The 7,053-nt window shown below is 41.0% G+C and overlaps 1 pseudogene across 1 annotated transcript; it reads left to right on the forward strand.

Moving 5' to 3' along the window:
• The first annotated feature begins 201 nt into the window (after positions 1-201).
• LOC108288348 lies at positions 202-1,804 on the forward strand (annotated as a pseudogene). Its single transcript, XR_001818682.2, has one exon. The product of XR_001818682.2 is annotated as an olfactory receptor 52B2-like (transcript).
• The last annotated feature ends 5,249 nt before the right edge of the window (positions 1,805-7,053 follow it).

Raw genomic sequence — 7,053 nt, forward strand, 5'->3', positions numbered from 1 at the left:
GGAAGCTGGGAGACAGGGAGACCAGATTAGTTTAGGACACTGTTGCAGCAGAACAGGTGAATGATGATCAAAGCCTGAGCAGCAACATGCCAATGAGAATGGGGAGGTATGTATAGGTTCTAGATATTGCTGAGATGTGATCAGAAACCTGTGTTTATATTTGTATCTACAATGATAATGTGAGAAGTGGAAGAATAACATTATATACTCTCAGTCAAGGCATTAGTGATTGATTGCATGGTCTAATGTTCAACTAATCATGGAAATTGTAACTGGCTCTGCTTACCGACATTCCTGTTCTTTAGTTTTCATAGAGAGACTCTGAAAGAAGGCATGTTTGGTACTAATCTCACCACCTTCCATCCCACTCTGTTCATTCTCCTTGGTATCCCAGGACTGGAGCAATAGCACACCTGGCTTTCCATTCCTTTCTGCCTTATGTACCTCACTGCAGTCTTGGGAAATGGCGCCCCCATCCTTGTTGTCCTCAGTGAACGCACCCTCCATGAACCCATGTATGTCTTCTTATCCATGCTGGCTGGCACTGACATCCTGCTGTCCACCACCACTGTGCCCAAGGCCTTGGCTATCTTCTGGGTCCATGCTAGGGAGATAGCCTTTGATGCCTGCGTTACTCAGATGTTTTTCATTCATGTTGCCTTTGTGGCTGAGTCAGGAATCCTGCTGGCCATGGCATTTGACTGTTATGTGGCCATTTGTGCTCCCTTGAGATACACTACCATCTTAACTCCTATGGTAATTGGAAAAATGACCTTGGCCATCTGGGGACGAAGCATTGGGACAATTTTTCCTATCATATTCCTGTTGAAGAGGCTGCCATACTGTCGGACCAATGTCATCCCCCACTCATACTGCGAGCACATTGGGGTGGCCCGATTGGCTTGTGCTGACATAACTGTCAATATCTGCTATGGCTTTTCAGTGCCAATGGCATCGGTTTTGGTAGATGTTGCACTTATTGGTGTTTCCTACACTTTGATCCTCCAAGCTGTGTTTAGACTTCCTTCCCAGGATGCCCGGCACAAAGCTCTCAACACCTGTGGTTCTCACATTGGAGTTATTCTCCTCTTCTTCATCCCGTCTTTTTTTACTTTCCTGACTCACCGCTTTGGAAAGAATATCCCCCATCGTGTCCACATACTTCTGGCAAATCTCTATGTGTTAGTTCCCCCCATGCTTAACCCCATCATCTATGGAGCAAAGACCAAGCAAATCAGGGATGGTATGGCTCACATGTTATCTGCTGTGGGGAAGTCTTGAGATAGTTCATGGTCCTTTTATAGTTTTCTCTTACCAGTAGGGGAAAAGAGAACTTGCCAAGCAAATTCCCAAGTTTAGGCACTATGGTGTGTTGTAGAAGAAAGCACATGGACTTTGGAATAAATTATACTTGGATTCAAATCCTGGCTCCCTTACATCCTGATTTTGGAAAATCATGGAGAGGTTCCCATCTTTTGAAAATTTAATTTTAACCTGTAAAGTTGAACTGCTTATATGTATGCTCTAGAGTTTTTGTAAAGATTATATTAAATATGTAAACTACTTGGCATATTGCCCAGCATTATGTGGAATTTCAATGTTAGCTATAATTTTAACTTGAAGTTTGTTGCATAAGATGTCTTAGGTTACATGAGAGTTTCAATATTTTCAGAGGTTCTGCTGCCTCCTCCTGCTTACCTTCCAAGGCTGTGTCATGATCATCATCATCTCCAACATCATTGCTGTCATTATCACAAGTTTGTTGTAGAAATCAACTGGGTAATAAATATTTTAAAAATGCTTTTAAAAACATGAAGCAGCCCAGAATGGTGGCTCATGCCTGTAATCCCAGCACTTTGGGAGGCTAAGGCAGGTGGGTCATTTGAGGCTAGGAGCTCGAGACAAGCCTGGCCAACATAGAGAAACCCCATCTCTACTAAAACTAGAAAAAAAAAATTAGTCAGGTATGGTGGCGCATGGCTGTAATGCCAGCTACTTGGGTGGCTGAGGCAGGAGAATCATTTGAATCTGGAAGGCAGGTGTTGCAGTGAGCTGGGATAGCGCCACTGCAGTCCAGCCTGGGTGACAGAGCAAGATTCTATCTCAAAAGAAATGTGCGGGGGAAGAACCCCACTAAGCTGTTGAAAAAGATGAAGGTTTGCACTGATTATATTTTATATGTAAGGAATCATCACCATTATTATATTTTAAAATCCTTTGGGAGGCCAGGGTGGGTGGATCACCTGAGGTCAAGAGTTCAAGACTAGACTGACCAACATGACGAAACCCCATCTCTACTAAAAATACAAAGTAAGCCAGGTGTGGTGGCAGGTGCCTGTAATCTCAGCTACTCAGGAGGCTGAAGCAGGAGAATCACTTGAACCTGGGAGGCAGAGGTTGCAGTGAGCCAAGATTGCACTATTGCACTCAAGCTCTGGGCCATGGATTGAGACTCTGTCTCACAAAAATAAAAAAATAAAAAAACATCCTTTTACCCATCCAGGAAATAGGCCAGGTGACACTGACACAGGCATTACCCACAGACAATTCAGGATCTGAGCTCACAGGAACAAAGAACAAGTTATGGGGCCACATTGATAATAGGAAAAATGATATGTCATATATTCAGATGTTAGAAAAATGAAGCAAGCTAATATTCTGTGATTCTAGTTCCTCTTATCTGTTTGTACCTTTAAAAAATCTAATCAGAGCTAATTCTGAATAGCTTTAATTTCCATTTATAAATTATGATGACTTATAAACTGTTGCCTTAAGCTCAGTCTTTTCCCTTGAGATCCACATTTGTATAGTCAACTATTTCTTTGATGTCTCCAGCTGTATATCTAGCAGGTATCTCAAAATAAACATGCCTGTATTAGAAAGGGTAGCTTAGGCTATGCTACAGTAACGCATCATAAAATTTCAGTGAATTATCAAAACAAAGTTAATTCCTCTGTCATTTAAAGTGTAGTGTGTGTGTCAATAGGATCTATTATCTGTTTAGTGGCTCAGGAATCCTGGATATCCCTCCATCCTGTGATATTATGTCAACATACAGTTTTCAGAGTTGCTAAAGCCAGAAAAGAGAGAGAAGCATGAGGCACAACAATTATTAATTGCCTTGGTCTTAAGTAATTCATCACTTTAATATACACTGATGAGCATGTGGCCTCGTGGCCCCAATTCAACTGCAGGGAAAGCTGAGAAATATAAGAGCATTCATGGATTTTCAGTATTAATTGTCTCTGTCACCATCTGTACTTTTGGTTACTTAATATTTATTTGTTCCCTTTCCCAATGTAGAGACCACACTCAAATTCTCTCCACAGGAGAGACTCCAAAGTGTCACCCAAGCCCTCCATCCAGCTCAGAATGTAGATCTTCAGGTGATACATGAGAACCTTTCCATCAACTTTGTTTAGGGCTCTTACTGGTCTAGAAACCTGTGATTTAAAAGGGAATTTATCTGTCTGCTCCTCACCCCCTTATAAAATACATGATGATGTAATAGGGACATCTAGCAGCCATTTGGAAAGGCAAAAAATATGAAACACACAATAATTCACAGCAATGTTTGGCTGGGCACGATGGCTCATGCCTGTAATCACAGCACTTTGGGAGGTTGAGGCAGGAGGATCACTGGAGGCTAGGAATTTGAGACCAGCTTGGGCAACATAGTGAGACGTCTCTCTACAAAAAATTTAAACCTTAAAAAAAAATGTAGCAATTTTGATATCTCTACTGGAAAGGCATTGGGAAGGCTCCATACCTTCGGTTTTAGAGGATTTTCTTAATTACACCCTTTAGGAGGCACTCTCTTGTTCATACATCAATGTCTTTTTGGAAGCTTCTTTTTTTTTTCTTCCTGGGCTACATCTGATATGGGCATTGTGAGCCAGGTGTGGTTGCATGCACCTATAGTTCCAGCTACTCAGGAGGTTGAAATAGGAGGATTGCTTGAGCTCACGAGGTCCTGGCTGCAGTGAACTGTGGTTCCACCACTGACTCCAGCTGGGTGACAGAGTGAGATCCCATCTCTAAAAAAGAGTTAAAAAAATAATAAAAGGGGTATTGGGGGTTACTGTTTTCTTGGGACAGCACAGCCTTCTCAGTTCACTTCCCAGTGCTGAAAGATTGAGATGTAAGAGTTATATTAGTTCTTAAATAGTCAAAGGCTTTTTTAGCTGAGCTCTAGGTTTCTTTGGCAATAACATGTATGTTATTAAGACCTAGTAGGCTTCTCATCTATTTGGTTCCACTTATGTGCCAGTAGGTATACTCCAAAGTCTTTTAAAGACATAATTATCAAGTTTTCTATTTTTCCCTTTATCACTCTCATGTGCATTTCCCTGAACATCCTGGAGACTCACTTGGAAATATAATGCTTTAGTGTGATGGTTCCATCTTTAATTTGACCTTTGTTCTCCGTTGCTCTAGATGCTCTATCCATCTGAGATGCTTACTGGATACCACACCCATAACAGAATCTTTATCCTTAAGCGCTTAAGTTAATAAAAATATTTTCTGGGAAGATATTGGTGAAGGCTTTAAAAACCACCTGTATTAGTCCATTTTCATGCTGCTGATAAAGGCATACCTGAGACTGGGTCATTTATAAAGAAAATGAAGTTAAATGGACTCACAGTTCCACGTGGCTGGGGATGTCTCCCAATTATGACAGAAGGTGAAAGGCAAGAGAGCATGCATAGGGGAACTGGCCTTTATAAAACCATCAGATTTCTTGAGACTTATTCACTGTCATGAGAACAGCATGGGAAAGACCTTTCCCCATAATTCAGTTACTTCCCACTGGGTCCTTCCCACAACACGTGGGAATTGTGCGAGCTACAATTCAAGGTGAGATTTGGGTGGGGACACAGCCAAAGCATATCACCACCTATTTTTGTTTGGAGTTTGGAAGAGAAGTTCACTTTTGCGTCTCTGCAAGTCTCTGAGTTTATTATTGTTATTATTATTTTGTAACCTTCTGTGGTTGGCAGAATAATGCCCTCTCTTTACACCCGAGAATCTGTGACCTCATCCTTGGAACCTGGGCTTATGTTAGGTTATAATGGCAGAAGGGAATTAAGGTTACATAGAATTCAAATTGTTCATCAGCAGACTTTAACAAAGGACACATGATTCTGTGGGTGGAGACAATTTAATCACAATTTCATTTATAATCATTCTTGAAAATGAAAGGCAGAAGAGTCAATATTGGGACAATTGATTGGAAAAGACTCAACTGGCTATTGTCATCTTTTAAGATGAAATGGAGCCATTAGCCAAGAAATGTGGACCAGCCTCTAGAAGTTGGAAAAAGTAAGGAAACAGATTCTCCCCAGAGCCCTCACAAAGGACTGCAGCTTTGCTGACACCTTGATTTTAGCCTGGTGAAACCCATTTCAGACTCTGACACCCAGAACTGGAAGATTAAAAAATTTGTCACTTTAGGCCACGAAGTTTGTGGTAATTCGTTGCAGCAGCAATAGTAAACTAAAATGCTCTCCAGTCTCACTCTTTTTCTCTTGCAAAATGTCCAATTATTCCATTTTTTTCTTTGCAATTCTTTCCATTTGGCTACCTCACTAAATGTTGCCAATGCATATTACCAACACTGTATTTTCTAACATCTCTTCTGCTAGAGCTACAAGCTTTGGACGCAGCTGGTCTGTTCTGACATGCTGCAGGTATACCAACTATTTTTCTATTGCATAGCACAGATAATCATTTTTTTTCAATTTCTGTTATCATATTATCTCCCCACTTGCAAATAAAATTCTGCATCTATATTGTTATTCCTCCATTTTTGTTACTTACTTCCAGCGATAAGATGGGTGAGACAGTCTAGAGAATGCATAGTCCTCTTAATTACCAATTACATTCCCAGGTGTAAACTCATTCACATGACCTCCAGCAATCAATTAGGCCATGATGCAGTAACATTTAAGCAATTCTGCTCCTTCTATAGGAGAGAGCTCTTCCTGGGAAGCAGCTAACAAGCTAGTGATACATTTAAAAAATAATAGGCCAGGCGTGGTGGCTTAAGCCTCTAATCCCAGCACTTTGGGAGGCCGAGGCAGGCAGATCACAAGGTGAGGAGTTCAAGACCATCCTGACCAACACGGTGAAACCCCGTCTCTGCTAAAAACACAAAAATTCACCGGGTATGGTGGCATGAACCTGTAATCTCAGCTACTCAGGAGGCTGAGGTGGGAGAATTGCATGAACCCAGGAGGTGGTGGTTGCAGTGAGCCCAGATCATGCCACTGCACTCCAGCCTGGGCGACAGAGTAAGACACCATCTCAAAAAAAAAAAATAATAATAATAAATCTTCTTTTCTAGATGGGACCACATAACTAGCATGGCTAAAAAATGTGGGCAGAAGTGAAGTGTGTCCCTTCCACACTGAGGTAGTTAAATAGGCAGTATAACTTTTGCCTGTGCTCTTTCTTGTTCATGATGACATCAGAGAAAACATGCTGAAAATAGCAGCATTTCAAGTAGAAAGAGTTTGGAATCCCAAGTCAATACTTGGAGGAGAGCCAATCAGTAGCACAATTCAACTAGCAACAACATCATTTTCTTCTCTGTGTGAACAACAAATCATGTTTTATTGTGTTAACCAAAAATGTGAAGTTATAACCTTATTAACACAGTAAGTCATTGAATCACTCTGATTCTCAGAATTTTTTGAAAGTGAAGAAACATATTTAACTAGCAGAATTTTATGAGGACTAAATGAGATTGGGTTTGAAATAATTTTTAATCTGCCAAGTACTTCATATAGGATATAACTGTTACTCTTATGCCTCTTCCAGATGGAAACATAGAAGTTATTGGTTTAATTGGAACCCTTTTCAGTGATTGCCTCTCTCCTTGCCTCTATTCTTTGGTGTCTGAAATTGCTGATCCCTGGTGAAAGCAGCAGCCTGTCTTGTCCAGAAGCAGCATCTTCCTGGAAACCATCATTCTCAGCAAACTGACAGAAGAGCAGAAGATCAAACACCGCATGTTCTCACTCATAGGGGGGTGTTGAACAATGAGAACAC

Source organism: Cebus imitator, unplaced genomic scaffold (genome assembly GCF_001604975.1).
Source record: "Cebus imitator isolate Cc_AM_T3 unplaced genomic scaffold, Cebus_imitator-1.0 Scaffold370, whole genome shotgun sequence".
In the NCBI taxonomy this organism is placed as follows: domain Eukaryota; kingdom Metazoa; phylum Chordata; class Mammalia; order Primates; family Cebidae; genus Cebus; species Cebus imitator.